The sequence below is a fragment of the Pongo abelii genome, chromosome 2 (assembly GCF_028885655.2).
Source record: "Pongo abelii isolate AG06213 chromosome 2, NHGRI_mPonAbe1-v2.0_pri, whole genome shotgun sequence".
NCBI lineage: Eukaryota > Metazoa > Chordata > Mammalia > Primates > Hominidae > Pongo > Pongo abelii.
The window spans coordinates 63,771,568-63,787,041 of NC_085928.1; the positions used below are offsets into that span (position 1 = coordinate 63,771,568).

General features: G+C 38.7%; 1 protein-coding gene across 3 annotated transcripts in view; it reads left to right on the top strand.

The window, feature by feature from the left end:
* Positions 1–2,255: 2,255 nt before the first annotated feature.
* The window catches only part of HTR1F (5-hydroxytryptamine receptor 1F), a 204,491-nt gene continuing 191,272 nt past the window's right edge, over positions 2,256–15,474 (top strand). Inside the window, exon 1 of one of the 3 annotated variants that reach the window (XM_024244975.3) lies at positions 2,256–2,882. The gene's annotated coding sequence lies outside the window, so the exon portion shown is untranslated. The remainder of the gene's footprint in view (positions 2,883–15,474) is intronic. The other 2 variants (XM_024244974.3, XM_024244972.3) reach the window with 2 other exon arrangements.

Below are 15,474 nucleotides of genomic sequence, written 5' to 3' on the forward strand. Positions count from 1 at the left end.
AAGACATGTCCCTCATTCTGCATATCTAAGATTAAAAATAAACAAGACCTTAAAAGCACCAGTGTTTTTTGGGATCTTTCTCCTAAGCGTTCAGAAAGAACTGGTCTGAACTTTAATTCACTTTGAACAACTTAAAAGCAGTGAATTTAAAAACTAACTGAGATTCTGGCCTCTTTCTCACTGAGAGCAAGGCCTCTAAAATGTAGTTTATCTAAAGAAGCAGCCTACAGTGTTAATTCTATGGCATCCGCTACTCAGAGAAACCCTTGCTGAGTGCTGTGACTGTGTCCTGCCTGCCAGGTTAAGTATCTGTGCACTGAATAGCAAATGGAATACCTCTACGGCACAATGTCCTGTTGCAACACCCAAGGTGCATTTTCATCACTGATACCTAACCAATTTGTTTGCTGCAGTAGCAATAGCAGAAGCATCTGAAACTGTATATTCCTTTTGCATCACAGATGGGGTATTTTCCACACCTTCACTTAACATAACTACTCCCAAGATAGATCATTAAATTGTAACAAAAATACTCCCAACTATGTAAGTCCAAATATGTCATCTGGAAGCACCTTAAAGTTGAGGTCTTCAGCTCTCCAGATTGCAGGTTGGTTCCTATGGAAAACTCGCTGTTTGCACTATCATTGCAGAAACTCTGTGTATAAAGTAGAGATATTCTTAATCTGCTTGTTGAGGAAATATAACTTTGGACTTTATCCATGGCTGTCTTCTACAAGATTTGTTACAAATTACTTTCAGTTACAAGTGTAAAGTCAAGGCTGTCAATATCCTATCTTCTAGAGAAATTACTGTGTCCTATTATGAAAGTTATAAATCTGGACTTCCTCTGAAATTATTTTCACTGTACTCTGCTAAGAGTAGCCATAAACACCTGTCATATATTTATAAGGGACGAAGACAAGAACTGTGCAAATCATGGCATAGAAAATTGAGGCTAAAGAATTATGTGAGAGAATTAAAACATAAAATAAATGCTAAAGATAATCTGACGTCATTACCCATAATTCTGCTAACATTTCTGAGAACTAAGTGCCAAGCATTATGTTTAGTGTTTTATATATGCTATCTCATTTAAATATATGATACCAGAAGAATATCATGGATGACTTCACCAATGGAAGGAAGGTGGGCTGGAAAGCACAGGCTTGGTCTATAAGAAAGACTTATCTAAGATCAACTTAGTGTTGGGAAATGGGAGAACAGAAAGGATCTCTCGTTAACAGTAGCTCCTTTCTGGGAATATGAATCTAAGACAGTCAGGCTCAGAGTAAAACTCAGTCTTGGGAAGGTGCATCTGTGAACTACAAAGGCGGTGGTCTGTACAAAATAAATAAATAAATAAATAAATAAAAAATCTGTCCCACCTTTCTCAGCATTGGAGACCTGTTTCAGTGATGAAAAATTGCCACCTTCCAAGAAGCGTACAAGTTTCTAAGGTCTTTTAAAGCAGGTTTGGGGAATTCCTGGCAGGCTAACTGGACTCTTTGCAGGCTACCAAACATTAGTCGAAAACGATTTAAGGCCAGGAACGCAAAAGGTCATGTATTCTCTCCAGGTCAAAGCACTACAAACATATGCTAAGGCATCTCCTGGATAAACCACCAGGGACGCCTGAGAATAAAATTGTGAATAAATCCTGACCCTATTACCTTGCCTGTCTTCCTTCTCATGCTCCAACACCATTTCTTTTTCAGAAAATGCATTCTTCATGAAATTGTGGGTAAATTAATCCCTGGGCCCACCCAATGGCTGTTCACGATCCCACTTCCTAAGTCCGCTACCTATAATTCCCGTTTTGCTTTCTTTATCTGACCTCTCTCATTGCTAGCCACCCAGCTGGATAAAAAGAGTCACTGGGAAGAAAACGCAAAGATGAAAAAATGTGAGGCAAAAATCATTTTATTTTAAATGTTTTCGGAAAAGTGATTCACGTCATTTTTCAGATTCCATGAACAGATAATCTCGAAGGTATCACTCAAGTTTAAGAGACGGGACTTTTTTCTCCCCCGCCCTTCTCCACGCATCAGTGAAAGGGAAGGGAGGAGACGGAGGAGAGAAGAGGCAGGGAGGCGAAAAAGTGACAGAAGCAAGAGAGAAAGGGAGAGAGGGGTGTTGAAGGAAGGAAGCGAAGAAGGCAAGAAGAGAGGGGTGCTAGGCGTGCTGGAGAGCCTCGGACGTCCGCCCGCCCGCAGGCGCCCCGGACCCGCAAGGGCGGCGCAAGACTTCCCCAGAGCGCAGTCAGCGCCGCGGCCCCGAAAGCTGGCGACAGGCGCTGCTGTCCTCCCGCCCCGTGGGGTCGCCCCTGCCCTCCCGCGCCCCGGGGCTGGGGGCGCCACCTTGCCAGCTCCGACTGCTGCAGGGAGCGCCAGGGGTGAGTGTGTGGATCAGCGCTGAGCCCGGGAGTGCGCGTCACGCCCGCAGCTGGCGCGCAGGTGGGGAAGGGGCGTGGGGACGTGGGGAGTGGGAGGCTGGACAGCGCCTGCTCTCGGCGGAAACGCTGGGAAGCCGGCGCCAAGTCCTTTCCCACACTACTTTGATCTAACAGCGCAGGAATTCAAGAATTGCCCTTTCCCTTTTCTGCCCACAACCTCTGCTCCCTGGGGGCGAAGTTCCGTGGTGCTAGGCGGAGATAGTGGTCAAGGCTGGGAGAAAGGGAGGGGTCTGACCCGGGCCCAAGGGCGAGGGGTGGCGGTCCAAGCCGGCGAGACCCCACTTAGGGCGCAGGCTCCTGGCGCTCCTACCTCGGGGAGCCGCTGGGGTGGAGAGAGACGGGGCACCGGCCAGAATCCAGCAGTGGAAGGAGGGGAGAGTCTTCGAATCCATCTTTCGGTGGGATCTTGGGAGGATTCGCGGGGGGGACGGTAAGATAAATCTGAGGAGCTGGAAGAAGCCGTAGATCGGAAATCGCTTGCAGTTTTCCAACTTAATTTCCCGCGGGTACGAACCGTTAAGGTAAAAGGGTCAGAGAGAGCTTCTACCTCGCGGCTGCAGCTTGCCTAGTTGCCGCAGGTCTGACTCAAGGTAGGGTTGTTGGCGCCTTCCTGTTTGGAGGGGCAATCAAGCAAAAGAGAAAGGGGGATCCGAGAGGCCGGCAGAATGAGGGTTCATCCTCAGGGGTCCTGCCCCTAAAGGGGCTGGGAGAGCTCAGGGATGAGGAGAAAAGATGCAAACGGAGATGGGCATTTGGGGAGGTTCCAATGCTGGATTTGATGTTGAGGTTATTTCAGTTTGCACGAAAGAGGTGGCCACTGATGGGGCCCTGGATGAGAGAGCCTTTCCTAAGGACAGGCACTTTGGAAGAAGCCTTAAGGAGTAGATTTTGTTTTTCCTGCATGTTAATTACTTCCCAGGCACCTTGACGATGGTAATATAGTTAAGATGATTTGTTAGGTGAATATTTAAGATGACATAAGCAGGTGGCATTAACCTCTCCCCCATATTCTGGAACAGATATATAATTATTGCAATTTAATTAAATTTTAGTGGATGTGCTATGCCAAAAAAAAAAAGAGAGAGAGAGAGAGGGAGAACAGGAAAACGGTACAAATTTTAAAACGGGTTTCACTCTAGTTCTATTTACATACAAGTCTTAGAAATTTGATTTGATGATCAACAGTCTAATGATGCTTAAGTTTGGTGTGCCCCATTTGTCTGTGTGTTTCTTGTGAGGTGGAATGGACTCTGGGCTACATTTCGCTGATAAAGCGAGGGTATCTACAGCAGAAGCAAACCCGAGGAAGACTGCCATCGCCTCTGGGCTTGCAGTCTCTTTCTCTTCCTCCTCTCCATTTTCCCCTCCCCAAACTCATAAACGGGTCCAAGCATCACCACTTCGTGCCTTCCCTAAGGAAAGAGTCGTTCTTGCTTCCCCCCACCCCATTCTAATCTTTGTTTCAAAGCCAGTCTTGAGAATGAGAGTATGTATTCACAGTTTCCAATCAAAAGGGGTTTTCTAAGCTTTGGGAGAGGTGGTTCAATGAAGGAACAAACTCAGATGTTTCTAGAACAAATTTTACACTTGCCTGCTGTTAACTTAGGAGTTCCTATGAAAATAACTTATTTTGCTAATTTTTAATCCAAGGAAGTTCAGTATATTTTTCCACATATCTTTCAGTTAGTATGAATCATTTATTCACGCTTCATCCAAGTGGGCTTATTACAGAGCTAATGAGCTTAAGTTATATTAAGGGATTGTTCCCTTTCAACAGCATACAAATAACTTATTTGTTGGAATGAGGACTTTAAAGAATAATGCACTTTCTGCCATCTTGCCTCATTAGCCAAATTTTATTATATAAATGGGTGGGATTGAGCAACAGCACATTTGTAAAGTCAACTTGTTCACTTTTTAAAAGTGAATGTATTAACTAGTTATATTGTTTTTATTGTTCTTATAAAGACTACTATAAAGCTGTTAATTAAAATTATACACATACTTTTCTTAGAAAATATTTTGTTTTTATTTAAAGTTGGGTGCATATTTTTCCCAAAGACTTTCAAAAATATGACTGACTTTTTTTTTTTTTTTTTTTTTTTTTTTTTTTTTTTTTTTTGAGATGGAGTCTCTGTCTCCAGGCTGGAGTGCAGTTGCGCAATCTCGGCTCACTGCAACCTCTGACTCCCTGGTTCAAGCGATTCTCCTGCCTCAGCCCCCTGAGTAGCTGGGATTGCAGGCACGTGCCACCACACCCAGCTAATTTGTATTTTTAGTAGAGACGAGGTCTCACCATGTTGGCCAGGATGATCTCGATTTCTTGACCTCGTGATCTGCCCGCTTTGGCCTTTCAAAGTGTTGGGATTACAGGCGTGAGCCACAGCGCCCGGCCAACTTACTTCTTAATCAGAAATAAAAGGAGTGATAGTTTAAATTTTCTTATCTAGCAAATGTCTTTTTTGAATTTGATTAACTTTTACTGAAATCATTTTAAAGATGTTTGAAGGGCATTCTCTAGTACGTTAGTAATAACTGGGTAATGTAAAACAACATGGACATAGCGATATTTGCAAAACCATGGCAGGATTCTCTTTTTTTTCCAATATGAAAGGTGGACGGGATGCTGTTTGAGGCAGGGTAAACAAGATGTTGCGTGTTGCCTTCTGGTTGTTAGCTGAAAGCACTATTAATCTTTCAGTGGCCAGGTCCAGAAACCCCTAGGGAAACATATGTAGTGATCCAACCTAGAACCACAGTTCCCGTGCCTTGTAAGTGGAAACCTTGCTTTTCCATTCCCTCAGCCTTAAATTAGACAGAGAATAAATACTAATTTCTGATCTAAAAGTGAAGAACCCTTGAAGTGCAGTAGGAAAACTCAAAATTGACATCTGAAACAGACATGATCCTTCCACTTGAAAAGGAACAAAAGAGACATATTTTAGAGCCTAGAAATGAACATAAATAGGTAAAAATTACATCAATGAGTATGAAAAAGGGGAAACTCTATTAATTTCATAATCTTTCCAATTTCTTTGTGTTATTTCCTTCTCTCAGAAGTAATATGTGTCCATTTAACCCAGGGTACAGAGTTCCTATTTTCTTCTGTGTACAGTGGGAAGACATGAAAGCATTTCAGCAGGAAACTGTTTCACCAATAACTTCTTGCTATTCTGTGGAGAGTTTCTGTTGGAAGACAAGAGGGGAAGAAAGAAGGCTGTCAGGCAATCACTAGTGTTTGCCAGCCTAGTCTTTAACCAGGATGTATTGTAGAGATGGTGAGAAGTGTGTGAATTCTGGATGTATTTGGAGGCAAAGGTGACAAGACTTGATGATAGATTAGATATGGTGGGTGTTGGAAGGAAAGGAATCAAGGCTCATGTCTAGATTTATGACCAGAGCAACAGGAAAAAATGCAGTTGTCACCAACTGATATGAGAAGACTAAGGAACAGTTACATTTTGAGCAGCTTACTAGATACCCAGGTGCAGGCATAACAGGGGTAGATGGGACAGAGCTCAAGGAAAAAGCCAGAGTTGGAGATAAGAATGTGTGAGTCATCATTATATAAATGGCATTTAGAAGAACGGGATTTTATGAAATAATTTCAGGGAAGAATGTATTTAAAGGATCAAGCTGAGAAAAGAGTTCTAGAGCAGTCCAAAATATGGATATTGAAGAGGGTAGGAGCCATAAAAGGAAACTGAGAAGGAGCAGTTAGTGGAATAGGGAAAAATCCAGAAGGGTGTGATATTATGGAAGCCAAAAGAAGAAAGTATTTTTTTTAAGAAAAAAGGAAGTGCTGATTAGCTGTGTCCAATGTTGCTAAAGTACAAAATTATGTAAAGGCAAAGAATTACCTTGGAATTAAGCTGTTTCAGTCAAAATGGTGGTGACAAGATTGATCTTTAAGAATTGAACATAGATTGGTGACCTAGTGATTCCAGTTCTAGGAATTTATCTTACAGATATGCTTGCACTTAAGTAAAATAATAATAGATGTTCACAGTTACTCTTTGCAGTTTTGTACATAAGCAAACAATTGAAAACAACGTAAATACGTATACATAGAAAACAAGCCAAAAAATCTATATATAGTAGTCCCTCCTTATTCAGTTTCACTTTCCCTAGTTTCAGTTACCGGCAGTCAACCGCAGTCTAAAAATGTTAAATGGAAAATTTCAGACATAACAAAAATCGTGTTTTAAATTGCATGTCATTCTGAGTATTGTTATAATTGTTCTTTGTTATTAGTCATTGTTGGTAATCTCTTACTGTGCCTAATTTGTGAATTAAAGTTTATCGTAGGTATGTATGGATAGGGGAAAACATAGTGTATATATAGAGAGTTTGGAGTTATTCATGGTTTCAGGCATTCACTGGGGGGTCTTAGGCCTATGCCTAACAGATAACTAGGAACTACTGTATATACATTCAATGGAATACTATCCAGGTGTTAAAATTATTAGGCAGCTTTCCATATGTTAAAATTAAAAGATCTGCAAAGTCTGCTAAGCTAGCAGAAAAAGTTGCAATGCAGTATGTATGAAATGCTATCATTTATTACAGAACAAATAAAAATGTGCCTTTATATGAAAATATATTTTAAAAACAGTAGACAATAGTAGTTTCCTACAAGGAAGGAAACTGGATGGTAGGGTAAAATGATAGAAGGAAGATAAACTCTATTTTTATATACTTTAATACCTTTGAATCATGTGCACATAGATTAGCTATTCAAAACCCTAAATAAAACTACAGACATGAATCTGAAAAAAAATGTAGTTTAAAATATAAAAGAAAATAAAGAATGGGTGATGAGGAAATTAATACTGTTTATAACACAGCTCTGAAAAAGTTTCAAAAAGAAGATTAAAAGTAGCTGGAGTGGGGCATGGAGACTTGTTTTTAAAATGGGAGTTATTAATGTCGGAAGTAGACCAATGAGGATAAACTACACAGAAGACAAAGTTGATGGGGGGACAAAAAAGACTACTGTGAGAGCAAATCCTTTAATAAGTGGTAGGGATGGCATGACTGGTGCTAGTTAGAGAGGGAACTAGCATTGAGGAACAGGGACAGTGCCATTTCCTAGAAACTCCCAGATTTGGATCTGTCCTTTGGCCAGTGTCCTACATTCCTAAAGCTAAGTGTGCTTGGAACAGTTGCATGAACAATTGCAGTTGATGCCATCATAAAGTCTCAGGTCTTAATGTCATTCGGATTGATCGTCAGACTCTCATCAAATCTTTCTTACCATTGGTTGCCACTCCCTCCAGTTTCCCACCTGCTCCAAACTAACACTGTCTCTGCCCCCTCCCCCTTCAGTCTCAGGACAGTTCTTTACCGGGACTTCAGAGGTTCTCAGGAATGAATCTCCCTCACCAGTTCCAACTCCTGTATGTCTATCTGCTCAGCTCCTCTGCTTCCCTCTAGGCCTATTGTCAAGCTGACCACCCTCTCTGCTCTGGGTCCCACAACTGCCCCCACTCCAATCTGAATTTTGCTTCATAAACAATTCTTTTAACCACCTGCAACTTGAGCCTCTTCTGTATTTCATGACTTCATTATTTGAAGGTATTAAGATTATATCACTCCCATCCATCCATAAGACCAGCAGAAAAACAGCAAAACTCTCATGACCCTGACCCCCACTCCACCCGCCATAGCTAGAGTCCCATTTGATCTTTTCTCAGCTATCTTCCCTCAAAAAAAAAAAAAAAAAAAAAAAACCTAATTTTTATTTCCTGTCACCAGCTCCTCCACTCCCATTAACTCCTCTCCCACCACAGGCCGGATTCCACTCCCACCATCCCATGAAATTACTTTGGCAACAGTCACTATATTATTAAATCAGAAGCTACTGATCACGGAAACCTCAGCTCACCGAACAACTCAGTAACATTGGGCAAAGCTAACCATTAATCATTCATGCCTTATTTTTCCTGAGGCTCAGAGACACTTGTCTTTCCTGTGAAGTCTCTGACAGCACTCTCTTGGTCCCCTTATTATATCTTTGATTTTTACTTCTCCATTCGTTTGGTGATCCTCTTCCATTGCCCATTCTTAGCTCTCTTGTTCATTCACTTCCATTTTGTGTTTTGGTCAAAGATCCCTTTGAGAGTCTCAAAACAAAAATAGGAAAAAATGAAAATAAAAACAAACTATGTCATTTCTCCCCAAGGGAAAAATGCACATAGATACAAATATTTGCAGATAATTTTAGACAATTAGCAGACTCATTTAAGCCCATCAGTGAGAGTTGGGAATCTTTCCTAGACTTTCTTATAAAAAAATTTCATCAGCTACTGTAATTTCAGCACCTCCAAATGAGATGATGAATCCTAGTTTGTCCAAATGTGAAGGTGACTCTCAGTTCTAGCATTACCCAATAATAGTCCCCTTTTGATATGTCCAAGTCCTTATACATACTGCCTTCATGATTTTTTTCATACCTGCACACAACAATATTTCTTCTTTATATCATTTCTTTAAATTGAATCATGTTTTAAAATAGCAATAAATAAAAATAACATCCTTATCAATATTGTTAATGGAAAATTGATACAACTGCCACAAATAAGATGAAATGATAAAAAGAATCTAGCAAACAACATAGTGATATTATTACATTTTAATTAGGTATTTATTCTCAGCTAAAAGACTTGAGCCTGAGACTAATATTCTCTTGAAGTAAAAAGTAGATGAGCAAAAGTTAAAAACAAACTTCCACCAAGCTAGAAGTCTTTGAAGTGGTTAATCCAAAGGGAAAGGAAATTGAAAGGAGAATAAAACCGTCACTATCTGATACAACGTTATGTAATTCCATGAGCTGGTACAAGTAGTCCTCTGAGTAGCACCAGTAGGATACATCCTGGCATTGGGGTAAATTCCCCTCTCTTCTGCATATCTAGCCCAATCCTCCCTATTAAACTAAAAGCCCTCAAGATGGTGACATGGACAAATGGATGACCTCCATGCTCAGTTAACAGGTTCATAATTAAACTCATCTTTCTCCCCTAAATGTTTAAGACTCATATAGTCCATATTCTATCAGAGGGACTCTCCAAATTTCTTTTTTAAAATTTTTCTCCAGACTCAGCCAAATGCACTCAGACTACTCTTAGATGGTTCTCTCGAATATACTATACTTTCCTGATCATTCATTACTTACTTATTCAATATGCTTAGTCTAGACTCTTTCAATACCTTCCAAACTCATCTCCCTGAATCTAGCCTTGCCCTTGTTCGTCGTTTTTCCCATACTGTCACCAAATTAATTTTAGGTATTAGTTCCGTCTCATGCTTAAAATCCTTTAGTGGCTCCTCATGTCATTCTGGGAACAAGCCAAGCCCTGTAGCTCATCCTTCCAAGTCCTTCTTCCTCTGAATTTCTGCTCCAACTTTACTTCCAGCCACTCTTCCTTGCCAGTCCACTAGCTATGCTCAGCAACAGGGAACTACTCACACTTCTCTGACATAGGTTTTCCTTTCTTCTCTCAGCTCTGAATATCCTTCCTTCCACCTGGCAAATTCTTAGTCATTTGCCAAAATTTACATGGATTTGTTTTTCTTCCCAGACTTCTTCCTTTGCTAAAAAGTAATTCATTCCTCTAAACTAGCTGTGATCCTTTTGTAAATATCCATAGTGCATTCACCATGCTGTTTGTATTTTATTTATTTACATGTCTCTTCTCTCCAGTTAGGCTAGTGAGTACCTGGAGGCAGAAACGGAGTCTTTTCCGTCTCTGTATCTTCAGACTGAATGAACTGTAGTGCTCAGCACAAACAGCATCAAAGGGAAACTTCTGTGACTCTTGTGTTGCCTGAGTTAAGAGCAACTGTAAACAAGCCATGTTATGTAACACTTTACAACTACCCTTGAGTAGGAGTGATTTTCTAGAAATCACCTCAAAAAATTGTCTTTCTTGGTTCATTGGTACTCTGTCTATGGCATTTCTCTCTTTCAAACTGTTTCATAAAATTAAAAGACAAAATAAAACCCCAGAGAAGCTTCCTAATGTAATCCTCTGTACCTACAGTCTTTAAGACAGATGGCTATTTCTCTTATATAACAAAATATCAAGAAAAGTATATCGCCTCACTCAATAACCCACTTTAGTGTTAAACTGCCTTTATTTTTTGTATACAATATAAATTGACATTACTATAGTTATTTCTATTCTTTTTTTTGAAATGAATATGGGGTTACATTTTCCTTATGTCAAACTTTCATCTGTTTCAAAACAATGCCAACTAATATTGAACAAAAATATCTGAATTAAATCTGGAGTTATTAATAAGCGCTCATCTTTTGCAGAGGCTTAACTTTCTAGCTTATCTAGGATTCAAAGCTCTTTGGCGCTAATTTAGCTTCAATCTTTCCTTTCTTTTTGTATTATCTCCTCATCTTATACCTTATAATATATCAGTGTAGTAGCACACTTATAGTGAAAATTAGTGGAGTAAAATCTTGTTTGTGTGAACCCAGAATATCTGAAACAGGTCTCAATTAATTTAGAAAGTTGATTTTGCCAAGGTTGAGAGTGCACCTGTGACACAGACTCAGGAAGTCCTGACGACATGTGCCCAAGGTGGTCGGGGCACAGCTAGGTTTTATACATTTTAGGGAGACATGAGACATCAATCAACATAGGTAAGAAGTACGTTGATTCGGTCTGGAAAGGCGGGGCATCTTGAAGCAAGGGCAGGAGGACTCTGGGAGGGAGCTTCCAGATCACAGATAGGTGAGACACACACAGTTGCATTCCTTTGAGTTTCCGATTAGCCTTTCCAAAGGAGGCTATCTCAGTGAGCAGAGGGATTACTGTGAATAGAATGGGAGGCAGGTTTGCCCTAAGCAGCTTGCAGCTTGAGTTTTCCTTAGTGATTTTGGAGGCCCAAGATATTTTCCTTTCGTATTGGCGATAGATAGTTTATAGAAGTAAAAAGCAGTATCTACATTAAAATAGTCGAGGTTATATCCAAATACCTAGACATGAAAAGCCCTTATTTTATAACTATGTTTTGATCCTTTAATACTTTGTTTTTAAGTCATTTGTGATATTTAGGAAAATATATAAAGCATGGCTTTGTTTTCTTTCTTTCTTTCTTCCTTTCTTTCTTTCCTTCCTTCCTTCTTTTTTCTTTCTTTCCCTCCCTTCTTCCCTCCCTCCCTCCCTCCCTTCCTTCCTTCCTTCTTTCCCTCTTTCTTTCTCTCTTTCTTCTTTTTTTTTTGAGACATGGTCTTGTTTTGTCATCCAGGCTAGAGTGCAGTAGTAGGATGATCACAGCTCACTTCAGCCTTGAAATTTGGGGGCCAAGTGATCTTCCCACCTCAACCTCCCAAGCAGCTAGAACTACAGGCCTGCACCATCATGCCAGGCTAATTTTTCTGTTTTCCTTGTGGTGACAGCGTGTCACTATATTGCGCAGGCTAGTTGTAAATTCCTGGCTTCTAGCAGTCCTCCTGCCTTGGCCTCCCCAGACTGCTGGGATTACAGGCATGAGCCACCGCTCCTGGCTTGATTTTGTTTTCTAATTATCATAGGAAGCAAAATTCCTGACCAGTGTATTAATAGCTAAGTAACATCAGAAGACGACTAATTTGGCACATGCTTACAAGCAAGGGTAGCTCAGTTTCATGGTACACGTAAAAGTAAATAGGTTAGTTGCATATTTTCATGCCTTTTTATTAAATAATGTTTGAAATAATAAGTCGCAGATTTGGAAAGTGCCCATTGCAACATTCTGTTTACATTTTGTCCAGTGCAGCTACCACAACACAGCACTAATAATTCAAGGCATCTTTTAGCAGTTCTTTAGAATCTTGGCAGCTGCTTGACAAGCCAAGGAGGACCCTTCAATCTTAATAATTCTGGTTGAAATAAAAGCAATGGAGCTGTCTATTCTTACCTTTCCTAAATGAAGTCTAGATTATATGATTTGGAGCCTTTCTGTTTTGAGGAAAGGAACCTGGATTTCAAATGCTCCAAAAACCATTTTCTCTCAAATTCATCTGTGAATTTTCCTTTCCCCTCTCTTTCCTGATTAAGTTCACTCAGCCACCATCCATTTTAGAAGATATCAGAAGAGAGAAAATATTATTTATTTTATCTTAGTCATAATCCTGGAAAGGGCCTTCAAGTGTATTGATTAAAATCCTGACAAACTTCATTTTTGTCTTAAAGAAGTTTACCAAGATTTAGCTCAATTCTATGCAAACTGCCTTTCTACATATGTTCTCCCAGATTTACCCTCTCACTAAAAGCAGGTGCAACATCTCATTGAACATTATTGCTATCCTCAGGATCTAAGGGGGGAAAATCTGTCCAGATTGATGCTCTTTTTAAAAAGTATATGAAAGCATCATACTATTGTGAAATTGTAAGTAGACAATTTCACTTCTGCAGCGATATTCAGAAAGGTTGCAGTAAAACCAGTGTCATATATTGGAACATTACTCAGAAGAAGCATCTAATTTGACATAAGATACAAAATATGTACAATTCGTGTTATAGTAGGGAAGTGCTTTCTCAGTGAATGAATTCTAAAGCATATAAAAGTCAGATCAGATCTTCCAAACTGCAAAGTAGAAGGAATGCTTCTGCCCAGTATACAAACAATTGAGTAGGTAGAAGAATAATATAGAACTACATATAACTCCATGAGTACAATCATTGTAACGAGAATAATCATTTTTACAGTTGCATTCCGATATTTTATTACACGTTATCTTCAAGGGTGGACAAGAAGGATTATCCCCATTTTACAGAAGAGGGAAGTGATTCCCAGAGATGGTTTGTTTTATAGCCAAGAGCAGATAAATGGTGAAACTGGGCACACAAATCCACATTACAACTCAGTCCTATCATTTTCCAGCTATAGATTTTGTTGCTCTTTGACCCTAAGTTGTTAGAGAAAAAAACTGTATCCTCCTTTGATGTCATTTTTAATATGTGTTTTATCTTTTTATTATTTGTCAGGTTTAAAATAATAATGAATTGCAATATTTACACTTAAAACTAAAAAGTCTTTTGTTTCATATTTCTCACCGTGCAGGTGTTTCTGACATACAAAAATGTGATTTTATTTTAATAACATTTTCTTCATTGTTGAGAACATGAATATATTTATAAAATTTTTTAAAGAATAAAATAAAAGCAAGGCTTGGTGGTGCATGCCTGCGGTCCCAGCTATTCGGGAGGCTGAAATGAGAGTAATGCTTGAGCCCAGGTGCTGAGGCAGCCTGGGAAACACAGCAAGAACTCATTGCTCAAAAAGGAAAAAAATTCTCTAAAATTTTATGACAGCATTCTCAAAAAAAAATTGGGTATAATTGAATAGTATATCTCAGCTTTTTAAAAAGTTTTGCTGAGTTGATAGTCAAAATTATATATCTCAATTCTTGATTTTGGTATATTTCCCATTTTATTATCTAGAAATTTGAATATCAGTATTTTTCTTATTTTTATTATTATTTGAATTTCTCCTTTTTGAGTTGTCTGGCAGTTCTTTTTGCTCATATTACTATAGATGTGTTTATTTTTCCAAAGCTTTGTCTGTTGTATGCTGCAAATTTTCCCCTCTCTTGATGTCTTTGAACTTGTTTCATGGAAATTATCGATGATATGTAATTTTAAATTTTATGTAGTTTAACATTTCAACTTTTTTACTTCAGTTTGGTTTTGGTTTTATGAACCAACAGTAAGCTTGCAACTTTCCATCTAAAGATCTGTTGGACATTTCTTTATATCTTCTAATTTTTATTACCTTATTTATTTTAATTTAGACTTTTGATCAAGCTGAAATTCATATTTTTATATCAAGTGTGATGAGTTATCATAATCTTTTTTTCTAGAGTCAACCTTTTGATACTAATGCCATGTCTTTGAAAGTCATTCTGTCCCCACTGTTATGAAATATTAATTTTACCATCTACTGGGTGTTTCTGTTTAAAGTGATGAGTTCTATTTAGTTGCTCCCTTATTTGATTGTTGCAGCAAGCCTACATTACTTTTAGTTATTATAAATTTTGTAATATGTTAACAACTTGTAGAGCAAGGTTTTCTTTTTACCACTCTTCTCCAAAATTTCCTTTATTCCCACCTATTTGTTCCTCCTTAGTGAGCATGGGCAATTTTGTGAGATAGCAAAAAACTTAAGGTATTTATTAGAATAGCAGTTTGAATATAGATTAGTGTGAAATGACTGACTGGATTTCCCTCAGGGAAATACAGTGTCTCTCAATTAATTTAGATATTTCATGTTTGTCAATAAAGTTTTATAACTGACTTCCTCTGAGTTCTACGCATTTCTTATTTGGGTTTTTCCTGTGTATTTCATATCATTTTTTATTTTAAAATTGATGTATAATATTTTACATATATAGAGAGTACATGTAATATTTTGTTGCATGGATACAATGTGTAATTATCAAGTCAGGATATTTACAGCATCTATCAGCTTGGGTATTTTATAATTTCCATGTGTTGGGAACATTTCAAATTCTTCTAACTACTTTGAAATATGCATTAGGGAAAAGAGCTAATGCATGCTGGGCTTAATAACTAGGTGATGGGTTGATAAACGCAGCAAACCATTATGGCACACGTTTACCTGTATAACAAAGCTGCACATCCTGCATGTGTACACTGGAACTTAAAAAAATAAAAGAAAAGACAATGAAATATGCAATACACTGTTGCTAATTATAGTTACCGTACTCTGCTATCAAACATTAGAACTTATGCCTTCTAACTAACCGCATGTTTGTACTTATTAACCAAACACTTTTCTTTGCCCCATTTACACGCACATTCATTACTTTCATGAGATCAACTTTTTTTAGCTCACACATATGAGTAAGAACATGTCAAATTTGTCTCTGTGTCTGGCTTATTTCACTTAACATAATGACTGCCAGTTCCATCCACACGACTGCAAATGACACGATTTCATTCTTTTTTATTGGAAAATAGTATTCCATTGTGTATAAATCCCACATTTTCTTTATCTATTCA